The sequence below is a fragment of the Sturnus vulgaris genome, chromosome 8 (genome assembly GCF_052056855.1).
Source record: "Sturnus vulgaris isolate bStuVul1 chromosome 8, bStuVul1.hap1, whole genome shotgun sequence".
Taxonomy (NCBI): Eukaryota; Metazoa; Chordata; class Aves; order Passeriformes; family Sturnidae; genus Sturnus; species Sturnus vulgaris.
Genome location: NC_142250.1, coordinates 18,277,887 through 18,293,071, shown reverse-complemented (window position 1 = coordinate 18,293,071; position 15,185 = coordinate 18,277,887). Strand labels below are relative to the sequence as shown.

The window sequence follows — 15,185 nt, the reverse complement described above, 5'->3', positions numbered from 1 at the left end:
AATACTAATATACCAACTATTTACCCAAAGCAGTAGCAGTAATAGCAATACTATGCAGAATATAAAAGCAACAACCACAAGTAAAGAAACACTGATCTTTGGGCAGAAGAGTGAAGAAAAGATTCCACTTAGAACAAATCCCACTATCAACCATCTGAGTTCCACTCAGGCGCCCTCGATTTGGGGGCTCCTTTATTGAACTCATACATAAAGGAGTAACAACCATGGCACGAGCACGGGGCACTCACTGGTTAAAAATCAAACAAGGGTAACAGCAGGAGCCCAGGCAGTTTTGCTGAAATGAGATCTGCACAGCAGGGCAGGCATGGCTTTTCTTCATTACCCTAATAGCCTAATAAATAAATAAGGAATAGTTGTGTCCATGGCAATCACGCTGGTGATTTTTTTCTCCTTCCTTTCCAAGACACCTCAAGAGCGAGGTAGTCATACCCCAGCTGCAGAATCTGATCTGTAAATAAAAAACTGAGAGCTAAATGAAGCCCTTTCTGTGATTCGATTTAACTAAAACTACTGCATATTCCGACATTTAAACCACCTACCATTCATCAGGCACTGGTGATACCTGAAGCTGTTAGCAATTATTTTTCACTCGTGAATTCCTTATGAGCTGCTTGCAAAAGGCATTTACACCTCTGCAGAGAAGCACACAACATACAAATCTTCAGAAACAATAGTGAGACTAACCAGTAACCTCCTTTGCACTTAAAGACACAACGGTTTCATACCCTGCTATTCCCAGCTTCTGTTTTATCCAAACTACAGCAAGTGTCGGCTTCATAAAGTACAGTATTCCCAGCATGTCGCACGCAGGGCAGCATCCATGCGCCGCTGACTTGGTAATTGCATTATCTGCAGCCGCTGATGAATGAACAACCGTAATGCATACATCCTGGCTTTAGCTCTCTCGGGACAAGTAGACACACACTCCCCACACCAGATTCACTCAGTTTGCTGAGTCCGAAGGTATACAGAAAATGCCCGTGTGCCTTCCCTCTCATTTTAAAAGCAACGTTGTAATCTGCTCCCCCTTCCCCCTGACAGAAATACAGCACCTCTATTTACAAGCACCACAAGCTCATTCCCAAACCTACTTCTCTGCATCTGCAATCTATTCTACCTGCAAATAATAAGCTTGAATAAAGGTTCGCAAAAATTGCGGTGTAACATCGACACCGTCTCTGCATATGCATATGTCTCTGCATACTAGGATAGGAAAAACAGAAAGGAGCTAATACCCCACAGCATAATGGCCCTTTAAAGAACGACTAGTCCTTATGGGTATAAATAATCTCAAGAATAAAATGGAGCCAAGGCGATTTCCATTGCAGACGGAGTGCAATGACCAGCTGCCATAGCTGCGAAAGCCCGGGCCGGCCCGCAAAGTTCCCCGCGCAGAGGAGCTTACCTCGGAGCGGCACGGCAGCTTCCCTCCGTGCCCGCCCGGACGGGACGCCGCAGCCGCGCCGAGCCGAGCGGAGCCGCGCCGAGCCGAGCCGAGCGGAGCCGAGCCGAGCCGAGCCGAGCCGAGCCGAGCCGAGCCGAGCCGAGCCGAGCCGAGCCGAGCCGAGCCGAGCCGAGCCGCCCGCGCCGCCCCGGCTCCCCGGCAGGCGGCGGCCGCGATGGGCGCCGCCCCCCGCCCGCCCGGCGGCAGCGGAGCGGGAACCACCCGCTCGGCGCCGGCACGGAGCGAGCCCCTGCCGGGAACAGGAGGAACGAGGGCCTGCGCTTCCCAGTCCGGAAAGCGACCCCGAGCCGAACCGGAGCAAGGCGGGAGCAGCGCGGAGCTGGCAGCCCGGGGACGGGGGCGCGGCGGCCCCTGCCCGACCTGTTGCGCGTATCGGTCGCCGTTGGCTCCTGGGGTGGTGGAATTGGCTGAGCTCTGGGCGCTGCGGGAGCCGTGCACTAGTGCGGGTGGGGACACGGCTGGGCAAGGGGCTTTCCATGCAGCCATCGGTGTCTCGATTGTGTGTAACACAAGTCATGAAGAATGGGGAGGAAGAGGCGAAGGAAGGGGGAAGAGGTAAATCACAAAATGCTCCATCTGGGGAAAAAAGATCAAATAGACGAGAGGGGAAATCCCTGTCTCATCCACACTGCCTTTCACTGGATTAATATTACTATTAATATTACTATTTTGGTTTCAGTCCTTAGGGCACAACTCCCAGATCAGCTTGGGTACTCCACAAAAGTGGAGGAAGGGCAGTCCAGACCCAAGAGCAGACAGACAAAACACTTGAAGGTACCAATCCACACATGGCCTGACTGTGCTGCCCCTGTGTAAGGGAAGAAACACCATGGACACACAGGGAATATCATCCTTCTCAGGCTAGCATAGCACATCATGTGGAGTTTCTTTAATATTCAGAGGTTATCACGGTGTTTTCTTTCCTTTTCACCTTCAAAGTTCCTGTTGACTTCAATATACTGACAGCCATAAGAATGTGGTTTGTCTTGACTTAAATACTATGCATGAATCAAAGAATCACCAAATAATAGAAACCAATTGCCAAAATAAATTAATTAGATCTCAATCTGTAAATTTGTTTGAGAAAAAAATCAAACATGTTTTATTTTCAATGGCCAGAAGACACAAAGGAAGTTTAACCCCAAACTTTGTTCCCTCTAAAAGCACACTAACCTCTCAAGGGCAGCTGGAGTAATCTCCTTCATTTCAGAGAGATGAATAAATACAAAAGGCAGGCTAGCTGCCTTCCAGATGGGGACAGGAAGTTTGCAGTGATGATCCCGAGCAGCCCTCTGCATCTTGAAATCCCCAGGAGAGAGGAACGTGACCATCATTTCAGAGCAGAATGGACAGCCGGGAAATCTCAAATCTGAAATCCAGCTAGGGCAGAAAATAGATGTCTGTTTCTCATCTGGTGGAGAGAAGGGTGATAAAATTCGTGGCATCCTGCCAAAGCCATTGAACCCACTTAGGCACAAAACCTCATATTACCCAGGCTTAATAGCACCAAGAAGAAAAAAAAATTGACATTTTATTCATTAGTATTCCCATCTCTCAAAAACAAAACAAAACAAAAAACAAAAAAAACCTACACAAAACTCCCCCCCAAAAACAAAACAAAAACAAGAAACAAAACCAACCAACCAAACAAAAAACACACAAAAAACCCCACCAAACAAAAAAAAACCTAAAAAATCCCAAACCACCCCATCATAAGAATAGAATAATTGAGAATAACTGAAAACAAGGCTTGGAATTGACCTAATAGCTGAAATATCCATTTTTAATTTAGAAACTTACTGAAGTGCCAAATGTGTGCAAGTGTATATGTACATCTCCATGCAAAAGAGGCAGAAGCCAGGAGCAAGGTAGGTAAACAGGTAGTTAAATATTATAACCTTGCTCTTTCCTGATGTGTTCAGAGTCTGCAAGCATTGTTTGCCTGTCTCTGCTCCTGAAACAGTGCCTCTAAGACCAGTTGAAGTACCTTTACTTAGACTGAGGACTTGCTGGTTCATCTCTGAAGCCTGGAATGTCAATCCACCAATCTAGAAGAGCTATTCTGTTCCAGGCTTGTACATGGGGAAGGCAGATAGCTGCTTAGCAGGATAGGTTCATTCTTCAGGCAGATCCACCAGCAGCACAAAGTGAACCTGGTTTTGCCTCTCTAGTGCATTAGTGCTTCTCAGTGCAAGAAGTTCTGGACTGTATTTTTTATCTGCACTGTTGAAATACTACTCCTGCTATCCTTAGATTATACAGTTGGTTATGGACACTGGAACAAGTTTACAAGATCACAAGGAATGCACAAATGTAGGTCTTTTCTGCTGGCAACAGAGGAGTCAGGTCTGTTAAAACCTCACACTGGCAACTAGTCCCACCCACAGCAGCAGGCAATTGTAAGTCAAACCATGGAGAAATGATGATTTTAAGTGAAAGCACTCTTACATACACGACCCAATTTTCAAAAGCTGTTGAACTTCTCCGAAAATTCACATAAATAAGAGCAGATATTTTTCAAAATATGCTCAAACATCAAGCCTGTCCCATGTAGCTGATACAGATAAAAGCCCTTCAAACTTTACTTGGGCTATCTGTGAGAAACCAGCATTTCCTCTGAAACAGGAGAGGGCTTTGTACCTCACTGCTGTCAGCAGGTGACTTTACAGCTGCCCATCTGCTATGCATTTTGTAAATATTAAACATTTGTCTCCTGCAATGCCCCATCTTCCTGCTCCTCTCAAAAGCAGGAAGTCTGCCTTCCTGCTTGTGTCCAAGCTGTATTTTAAAAAAAGCATGTAATGGACTGTTGTCTTACTAGCAGCCAAACTAATCACAGCAGTCAGTCTAAGACAACACGTGAACACGAGAGCTCAAAGTGTGTAGTAGAGCCAATGGTTTCATTAGGAAGTGAACTCAGCTTTTCTTGCAAAGAGCTGTGTTACCAGAGGGAGCAAATCTTTCATCACAAAGTTACTGCTTTGAATCCAATACAGAGACATCTCAGGCTGAATGAATGAATGAATGAATATCCCCCACTGTTACTGCATCCTCAGCAAATTGCTCCAGAGCAAGGACTGAACACTATTTTTTCTTAAACAGTGTCTCTCAGGGATAAGCACCAGGAGAAAAAACAGTGCTGATACTTCAGGTAGAGGCCCATGAGAGCAGCTAACAGCCTTCACAGTAACATCAATTGACAGGAATCTCTCTCTTTAAGGGGTTTGTCCTGTGTTCACATGCAAAGACTGCACCACACAACTCTGAGACACGACTCAGGTGCATTGGAATTTTAATGCTAACCTAAGTACCCTCACTGGAACAAGATAAATGTAATGGCTAAATAACTGGTATGAGAAAACAGAGATAAATGGATTATGGGGCAACACAGACAAAAAGCATTCCAACATATATCAGAATCCTTCTTAGTAGGAAGACTTTGGCTACACTGCACACTTGCTCTTCACCCTCGTCCCCTCCCATGGAAATTTTGAGCTGTGAGGCTGAAAGAGAAGTGACCCTTCATTAGGGAGTATTTGAGTCCACATGCTGGTCCCAGGAGCTGTGATACCTCTCATGAAATTTTTCTGTGCTCCCACAAATCATGTAACATTTTCAATTCTTAATGACAGATGTTCATAGTACATGGGCACAAATACTCCTCACTTACTGAAGTTTGTGGGACTTCTGTGATCATCTTTGCTGATGACAAGAATTTATCTCATTGACCATGAAATTCCTAAATTGTGTCCCTAGATTGTGTTAAAGGAGGCACATATTTAGTGCCAGAATCACAATCCCCTACCTGAGGTGACACAGTTACTGGATGGGACGGCTTCTTAACAGCCTGCTGGCAGTGATGTGAGAAGAAGAAAAATCCCTGCTTGACTCAAACTCAGATAAACTTTCCACAGCACTAAAGCAATACCATCTTTTTATTTGTAAAACAGAGAACTCTTTAAAATAAAATCTGTGACATCACCGATCCCAAATCCTGCCATTTCCATAACCATAGCCTGAATAAAAGTGTACTTCATGGTAGAACTACCCTACTTTGTAAGACAGCAGCTTAAACAAGAAAATCAAGTGTGTCTCAGGTCAGTCTCCCAGTGTCTCCAACTCAGTGCAGGTATACTGACTCCAGGCCCCTTCTCTGGGCTTCCCACCATTCTTCATCACACCATTTAAACCAGACACAAAGTCATGCTGATTCTGTGAAGGCATCCAGACAGACCAATTGCAACATTTTCCAAAGGCAAAATCATAGAGTGTAGTGAAAGGGAAATTGTATTGACCTTTTGCATTGCTAACAAGGGATTTGCAAGCACACAGGCTATGTTTGTTCAACCAGAGTTGAAAAGAAAACCAGAATCATATGAAACATCCCTCTAATCCATGAACCCAGTGAACAGGATGGCCCTTGCTATTGTGTCAGGGCATACAGCTTGGCATCCTTAATCCTTCAAATTATTGGCATGGTGCACTTGTTCTGTGACAGCTCTTTCAGATCTTTTCCCATCTCTATTGTTTTGTTTTCTGCTTGAGTATATAGTAGGGCAAAAGTGAGACACATTTGTTTCAGCTGTCATCTGTTGGAATGAGTGGTCTGGAACGTCACCTCCCTGCTCTTTCTGCAACATTGTATCTTGACTACTGCAGGTGAGCTACCATCAAGGAAAGAGTCCTCTCCCATTTAGTCTTGTATGAAAAGTGCAGAGTGAAAATGATGGCACAAAGAACAAAGCTATCAAGAACAAGGATCAAAAATAGAGATAAAAAATGAAAAACTAGAATCCATCCTATTTATATCACAGACCACCATTCATATCCATGGTGGGCAAACACAAAGTGAACAAATTGCCTCCAGTTTACAGGAGAAAATTGAGGCAGAAAATGGCAATGTGACCATGCTCACCCCACAAATCAGTGGCATATTAGCAATCTCAGGCTTTCTTAGTCCTAATTTCATCATCTATCCACTAGGCAGCACTGCCTTGTTTTTGCATCAGAATTATTACAAATTATCAAACCAGGATTATGGTGATTTATACCAACTTGGCACAGACAAACAAGGGAAGCAGAGGAACTACAGTGTGGAAAGTTCAGCTATGAGGTGATCTTGAACAGCTCAGGGATTTTGTGTCATTGTTTTCAACCCTGGTTGTGGTAAATGCTGCCGACTCCTACCTAGTATGAGAGGGGTCAGGACAGCATTGTCTTCTGGAAATCCTTTAGAAAATAGATTTTAACTCAATGACCAGTCTTCATTTGTCCTCAAAAGACTCTGTGTTACTTTTAAACTAGACAGTCCCCTACCTTCATTCATTATAATTTAAATGGAATCATTGTAAGAACCCATGATTATTGTTGTTATTGATAGTAGAAAGGGAAGAAGAGCAGCATTCTGTTTGTGCCTGCACTAGAGCCTCACTGAGAGAGGAGAGACAGGACAAAGGTAACCTTGGCATCTGCTGTTATGTTTCAAATCCTAGGAGGAATGAGAACTGAATGCTGGTTTAACACCTCTCTTGCTGGAAAAAATGAACAAGCAGACTTTGCAAATAAAGACAGGTTTTTTCTAAGCAGAGATAAAATTTGACTTTTCTTTCTCTGCTTTCCATCACAGCCTATTCCTTCTCTCTGTCTGCTAGACAGGGCAGTATGGAGGAGGATGTTTAGATGAAATCATTCCGAGACCTGGCTCTGTTTCCAGCTTTGCCACTACTGCATGCAGCCTTGCACAAAACACTTGTCCACTCTCTTGCATTGCCTGTATTTCCAGCCCTTTCAATTCAAGTAGCAGCTGCCACACACACCAGTGTCCACATATATGTTCTCTGTCCCTAACACAGAAAGTCAAGGCAGTTTTGATTTGTCTAAGTCTACTGCAGACCATATGTGCAAGAAATCCATGCTTCCTCAAAGGGAATGCCTTGCTGTGCAGTTGTGATAGGGTATGTGGCCATATGTTTCTGCTTGGCCTAATTAATCATTAACTTATTTCAATAACCAATTCTTCTTTGGCAGGCTATGCTATCTGTTATTACATTCATGCACATAGAAACTGGTTCACACATACAGCCATCTTTGCTAGTTAAACACAGCTCATCATTTCAACAGGGAACATTGTGCTCCCTAGTAAGGTATAGGTAATGCTTAAAATAAGATTTTCCATAAAAATAGAAATAATTTATGAACCTGAAATACTTGCCATAAATACATTACAATGCTACTTCAACTTTCTGTTGTGATTAATAGTACTGACATCAGACTAGAAAGTTTATGAGTAAATAACAACAACAACATTAAAAGGGTATGGACAGAGTCCAAGCACATTTCACATTTTGCTTTGAACAATTCTCAACATATTTTTACTTTCACTTATAAGTTCTCATCTCTAATCTGAGGGACATCCCATCCTAAAAAGACATCAGATCTGACATAGGGAGCAAGAAGCTTCAGCAGAAGGGAGACTTTTCCCTTCTCTCTGTACAGGTAGAAAAATACCTTTATCTCGCTGGAAAAGGAAACATAACCCAGCAAGATGCATAGTGTCAGGTCTTAAAAGTAAATCGTGAGGAAAATGCTAAGCAATCACTAAAAGTGTGCAATGTCCATGACTAGCTGTAAAAATATACTCCTCAGATTGGATGCCTTTTCTGTAATCCCACTTTTCAAGATTTGCTATTATTTCTACCTTAAAAGAGCAGAAATAGTCTCTGTTTCAGGACATTTTCTTCCCTTCCATTCATGAAAGAATTGAGAGGGCTCTTCTGCCCATTCTTGCCCCATCCACCCTGGAAAAGGAGAGTGAAGAAATTTTAAAAAAATTAAAAGCCTGCAGGAGAAGGTGAGCTGTGTTGTTGGGGACAGATTTAAAAAGTGAAATTGCTGAAACAGTAGAGGGTTAGAGACAGATTTAACAGTTTACATAGACAAATGGGAGAGCAAAAGTACAAGGAATGATAGATTTATTTTTTTTCCTTCATATAGAACTACTTAAAATTGATTGCTTTGAATGAAATAACAATACATCTTCCTTAGCCTAATTTTTAATTTATAGAGAAAATTGAGCTGTGCAGGTTTGGAAAAGTTCTGAAATTTCTTCTTTGCATTACTTTCTGCCTGTTTTTACCCAAAAGATAAATATACAACCCAGAGATGTGCTAAATCTAAAATCATTTGGAAATAAGGAACCAGAAGCTTAGGGGACATAGGAACATAAAGCAAAAAAACCTAAATTTGTAATACTTTAGAGCAAGGCTCATCATGAAATCTCTGACCTGTGGATTCTTACTCAGCACCACTGGCAGTTAAGTTTATTTCTCAGTATTTTCACTTGTAAGACTGATATCTTGAAAGCAATTTGGAAGAGGAGCAAAGCACTTATTGTGTTCTGGGATTTAATTTGCTTTCTGTATTTATTTCTGTCAGCAGCAAGAGAATCTTTATCCACCCACAGCAAGCCTAAAACTTTTGCAATGTGAAGGATCTGAGCAGAGCAACATTAAACAGAAACAAACATAAACAAAACCAGAAATAAAGCAAAGACTGATTTTTAAAAAAGGCAGATTCCTTCATCTCTCCTGCATCAAGAAGATTTAAGTTTGTAGAGAATGTTAGATCTAAGTTCAGACCTCTCTTGCAGAGTAATAGTAAATAGTGGTAAAGTTAACACCCAGATTTTGAAATAATAACAGTCATCATCATCATCATAATCTTCATTTCCATTAAAGGCTCAGAGGGCATTTTGGAACTATTACTAAACTAATATTGCTAGTTTGGCCATTGCACAGGCAGATTTTTTTTTCAAACTTCTTTTTTTGTCAAAGAATTAAGTAATATGATATATAATCACCTTCTTAGCCTTAAAATTTAAGCTAAAATAATCTGGAAGGCTTCACTTAATAACCCAACTCAAAACATTCTCTAGGTGACCTGTTTAAAGCTGCAGAGTTCTTCTCTATTCACAAACTCCCAAAATCTCCATTTCCCACCAGTGCAGTCTCTTATCCCAATGGGTGGGCATTTGACACAAAAACCTGTATAATGCCAGAGACAGAGTAGGTAGCAGGTCCCAGGTATTTGTACTTTGACCAATCTACTTGCAGCTGAGAATGTATTAGCTCCTGCTGAGTCCCAGCCTGTCGTGGGTAACCTGCTTTCAGTACCCAGTTTCATTCTAGGCCTCAGGATCCCTCGTGGCAAATTCAAGTGTAATGCCTTGTTGACTCATCCCATCTCTTTCAAGTACCCGAACTACCAATGTAATCCAAACTCTGAAAATCAGGATTTTCTAGTCTTCTGAGTAACCACCATCCCACTGTGGTATGTGGCACAAAGTTTATGCTGTGCACAAGCTTTAGACATGGACTTGCTTCCCAACAACCAATCTACCAAGTACCTTAAACAAGGTGCCAGTATTAAAGTCCTAGGACAGAGCACAAATCCTGCTGTGCTGTCCCTTTGACAGGATTTTGATAAAGGGCCGAAAAGGAAAACTGAAGACAGTATCGTTTTAAAAGTTATCAAAACCAGTCAACCAAGACCCTCGAGTCCTCACATTTGTGTTTTGCTACGTAGTCTGTCTGCCTCAGTCTGAGGCTTAAAACTGATGAGGGAGAAGTAGGCTGTATATACAGAATCCCTAAGGTTCTGAAATGTTAGATAATAGCAAGTCATTTGTAGCATTTGTTTGAAACAAACATACAAATTACAGAGAATTACTGAAAGACATACCCTGAGTCATACAGCTTTTGCTGTCACTTGTCTACTGAATAAAGCACTCCACTCTGGGAATGTCAGTGCTTCATGTTGAAAACACAAAATATTAACAAGTCATGTCTCTATGACAAATATCTTAAAGGCATATAGAAATACTGCTGTTTAATTTGGGATACCCTTAATGTCCAAGCAAGGAGTCAAGTTTCCTCTGTAGCTTTCAATGCAGTTTCAGATAGAAAGCAAAGCTCAGTTATTTTTGAGACTCTGAAAATTAAATGACTGTCACAGTCTAACACCAAGCTGTGAATCTGGGACAGAAATCTTGCTGCTATGACTTCCATCTGAGGTCTTGTACACCACACATTCCCATCATGGGACACTGGCTGCAATATGTAATTATTTCTCTTAAATTAAGAAATCTGTCCTGTCCTACCCACGAATCACCCTGAAAACTCACTTCATTATCTCCAAGTCATTAAAACAGTCACAGTTTTGTTTTGCCATTGCAGCACTTCTATTAGGTGTGAAACTAGTGCTTTCCTCTGGGATTGCACAGTATTTTAGGAAACCTATCTGTACACAAGCCTTTGTCTGAGAATGTTTATCAATAGAAACCATTTCTATAACAAATCAATAAACATTTTAAATGGGTAACAAGGTGCAGCTGAAGTAGGGAGATAAGAGCTTCCACCTAAGGATTATGAATGTGAACCCTCACGGTGTTAAATAGTAACACAGGTTGTGACTCCTGGGGTATTTCACTGTCTTTATATTGGTTTATGTCCTTATACTGGTTAGGTACCATTTCTAAGAAATAAACACCTTCCTTCTTTAGCTGGTACCTTGCTTGACTGACCCTGATGGAGTGGACAAAGGAAAAGAGACTGAGTATCATTTATCACATGCACTTCAGAGTGATGAGGGCATAACAACAGTGGGGACCTACAGGGCAAAGCCTGGGAGTACTGATTTGGATACTGGACTGTAATGATGAATCTTCTGTGCCAACTCAGTCTGACTGACCCAGAAGCCTGGGGACAGATATTAATTAAGGCAATATATGCAAATGTAACAAGCCTTAAAACTATCAGTCATACATCTTGACCTTAATAAATAAATTTGGATATTGCATTGAGACCATTCCAGCTTTTTTGGCTGCAGCAATCATTTTAAGGACATTGCCACATGCCATTTTATCATACTGCATACAAGAAGTGTATTCTGTGTTTTTCTTCCAACAAGAACTTAATTGTGATAGATTTAAGGACACATTCACTAGCAATTTTGATAGTCAGACAAAATCACAGTCCAAGGTATGTACATTTATAATTCTGCCAGGTACATTCTTGTTTGAAAATCCATGTGTGTATGCATGTATGTATGTACATATGTATATACTTGTTCCCATGCCACACAATGTATTATGTGAAAGTCACCACGCTTTGTAGCATGATCATCTCGTGATACTTGAAGCTGCATAGATTAAAGAAATTGCTCTGCCTTTCAGTGGGCATTTAATTTGCCTAAATGTTATCTGCCATTTCTCTGTTACTTCATGGCAACTTGATTTTGTAAAAGGTGCTTGGTGGCTATGGAAAATTAACTGCATATAGTAGAGCAAGACTATTAATATACAGCTTTCTAACACTTCAAAATAGTAGAGATGTATATGCCTTCATGAGCTGGGTACATAAGAAGAGTCATCCCATGCCTCACCCCATGCAAACACATATATCCCTCTGCATCCCATGCAAACACAGTATGTGGCAGGACAGTGCAATGAGGACTACTGCAGCAGAGTCAGAAAGGGAAATTCTATATGGTTTGCAGAAAATGTCAGATAATGAATACCCTTTTCATATAAAAAAATTACTAGACTAGCTGGTAATGGCCTGGAAGAACTATTGTCAATGACAGAAATTGTGCTACGTTGGGTTTTATGAGATAAATCTTCCAACGTTCATAGAAGAAATTGCAATGCAAAAGCATCTCCTTAGCCAAAGGAATGGAGATCTGATGGCAACTGTTGAGATCAACCTTCAGCCTCAACATACAACTCCTACCATTGTTGCCAGCACTTTTGATGGAGTAATAGTTATTAACATGTTGAAATTTGATGCTAGCAACAACACACTTAATGATTATGCTCTGAAACGTTTTGTCATACCTTTGAGCCAGAGAAGCAGGCCTGCAGGCTAAGCTGTTTGTGCTGACAGAAGTCTCAAGTCTCAGATGAGAAACAGGAAAGGAAAAGGAACCAAAAGGTTTTCCAAACCTCTAGCACCAAGCCAGCAACAACTCTGGGGAAACACATTACAGGAGTACCATGCTGAACTGATGGGTTTATACACATGCTGCTGGCAGCTGAGTTTTCTTCACCCGTAGAACTTGAATAGATTGAGAGGACACTCAGAGAAATTCCTCCAAAAGTAAGTATATGACAACACTGAATTGCATTCCCCTGGGGCCCTAATGGGACATGAAAAGCATGTGCTGAAATAGGAAAGATTTAGGGGGGGGGTTATTAATTTTATGTTGCCCACTTCTTTATTTCTTTCCTATAATTTCTAAATACTTATAAAGTTGTATATATTCCTAAAACAGAGCAATATGTAGTAAGTACACATACATTAATCTGAGTTACTACTATTAGGAAAGAGAAAGAACAGTCAACTTATCATATTTAGCAAAAAATGCATTGGTGACATACAACACAACTAGAATTTTTACAGGAACTTATTCCACTGCAATTCATTCTTTAACTTTCAGGAACCCTTAGGCAAAAATACAAGCATATAAAAAATAAAAAGTAACTGGGATGTGTTAACAGGATAAATTGTACTGAGACATCAGGAGTCAGATTTTAGGCAAACCACCACCTGCACCATGGAAAGGTCTAGCAGAAATTTCAGATTTTAGTATCTTTACTAGGTGATATCCTAAAACTGTTGCAATCTTCAGGCTTCATCACGAACTCAAGAAATTTTCATAAGTTCTGGGTTATTCTTCTTCATTGTGCTTAGGCAGAGCAATCATAGTAGAGCCTATAAAGACCCAGTGTCATTTCAAATCTTGCTAAGCCATTAGTCTTACTGACATTCATCAACAGTAGGCTCTACTCCCTAATTATTGTAAATTAATGCTGTGTGAAAAAAAGTTTCCTTTATAGCTACATCAGCATGCTTCTCTGTGTCTTGTTGCTGCATCTTTGCTGCAGCAGCCAGACACCTTAAGGAACCATGGAATTAAGCAACTTGGATGTTGGAACCAGCTGAACAGCTCTGCAAACAACAGCTTTGAAAGCAACTGCACATCCTGGAATGTGCAAATAGATTTATATCATCTATATGAAGCATATTTTATTTAATGAACAATAGACCAAATCTCTGTCTTGTGAATTCCAGTTAAACTCATGAGCTTAACCTCAAACTGGATACATAATAAAATAAATTCCTAGGGATGTATAATCAACAGAAATCTGACCTGATCTCTCTTTAAAATAATCACCATGTAATCAGTTTCTGTGCAAAACCAGAAGTCAGTGTTTCCCCCTCACTCTCTCTGGCTGTACAAAGCTGGTCCATATTAAATTAACGTGTGCCTTTGACTTCTCAGTCTTTGACCCTGTGTCTGTGTGTGGTCTGTTCTCTCTGTAGAGTATGTCCAGCAACTCATGTGTGTCTTCTACATTTGCTCAACAGCCATGAGTGGCCCAGAGTATTCCTGCAAAGTGAGGCACATATGGCAATGATTAATGGGGGCTGAGAAGTAAATAAATAAGTTGTGGGGAGGACTTTCAAAAGGGCACAGAATGGACAAGAACAAAGCATCCCTTGAGTCTGATAATGAATTCATAACCAACTGTAAGAGCAAATGAAGAGATAGTGCCTACACTTAGAAGCTAGAGAAAACAAATTAGGCAGACACATTATGAACAAGGATATATAACACAATAAAAATGAAGAATATCATATCTGTAAAGATCATAATAAAAATATCAGCTTCCTGGCAGTTCTGAAGCAGGCAGCAGGGCTACTGGACTATTAGAGATAGCTTCAAACAGCAGTTGATAGAAATCAAGGGGAGAGCAAGAAAAATTGTATCCTTTATATTAACCTATAGAGTTGTGCAATTGTTACATTGCACATTGCACCTTTCATCTGTAAATGAAAATACTGACAAATCGTATGTGAAATATGTGTACGAGAACACAGAGCTGCACACAGAAATATCTGCTGTGATATCAATGTCATAGCTGACAAGATAATTGGATTCAAGCTTACCTTTGTGTTGATATTTGAGTATTGGCCCTTTCTCCAGGAAGGATCTGAAGCTGCTCAAAATGCCAGCAGCCTTATAAGGAAAATATGGGACAAAAGAATACAATTGCCTAGGCCAAACACTGGGGATCAAGAGTCTTCAAGTTGTCTTGACCATGGTCTTTTTCTTCCTGCCGTGCTCCTTTTTCATTTCTTGGCAGATGTCATTTTTATCTGTGCATATGAAAGGGTGAAAAGATGAGATTTCACATCTGCTGGGTTTATTTGCCATGCTGCTAATAGTGCAGTGCAGCCCAGCCCTGTGGCATTACCATCCCATACAGCCCCCTCAAGTCTAGAGAAAAAAACATGAGGACTGTAAAACAGCAGTCAAACCTAAGGTCTCTACTCTAGGGACCACTGAGTGCTGCTGGCCTGTCTCTGGGCTTCCTCAAAAGAGAAGGAAATATTCTTGAAACACCTCTTCTTCTATGGAGAGCAGACTATGATTTATGTTTGACCAGACCAAATACAAAACACTGGGTAATTTCCTGCTGATTCCACAATTTTCTCTATCATGGGGGCACAAGGCACTGTTCAGACACTCATCCAATGCACTGATGAGTCTCAGGAGAGATGGAGTCATAAACCTCCCTGAAGCAGGCTGCCTTCTTAAGGAGCAAAACTTCAACAAACCTGAAACAAGCAAACAAATT

At 41.2% G+C, this 15,185-nt stretch overlaps 1 protein-coding gene and 1 long non-coding RNA gene across 11 annotated transcripts in view; both read right to left on the bottom strand.

Annotated features, from left to right (window-relative positions):
- The window catches only part of SORBS1 (sorbin and SH3 domain containing 1), a 162,720-nt gene extending 161,078 nt beyond the window's left edge, over positions 1–1,642 (bottom strand). For 2 of the 10 annotated variants that reach the window (XM_088168978.1, XM_088168985.1), the window contains exon 1: positions 1,427–1,547. The gene's annotated coding sequence lies outside the window, so the exon portion shown is untranslated. Of the gene's footprint in view, positions 1–1,426 lie in introns of all 10 variants that reach the window. The other 8 variants (XM_088169010.1, XM_088169014.1, XM_088168979.1 and 5 more) reach the window with 6 other exon arrangements.
- A 966-nt stretch (positions 1,643–2,608) lies between these two features.
- Positions 2,609–14,753, bottom strand: LOC148223014 (uncharacterized). The gene is made up of 3 exons (XR_015805144.1): positions 14,494–14,753; positions 8,184–8,283; positions 2,609–2,866 (listed from the first exon to the last, which is right to left on the bottom strand). It is a non-coding gene; the product is annotated as an uncharacterized LOC148223014 (long non-coding RNA).
- Between the last annotated feature and the right edge of the window lie 432 nt (positions 14,754–15,185).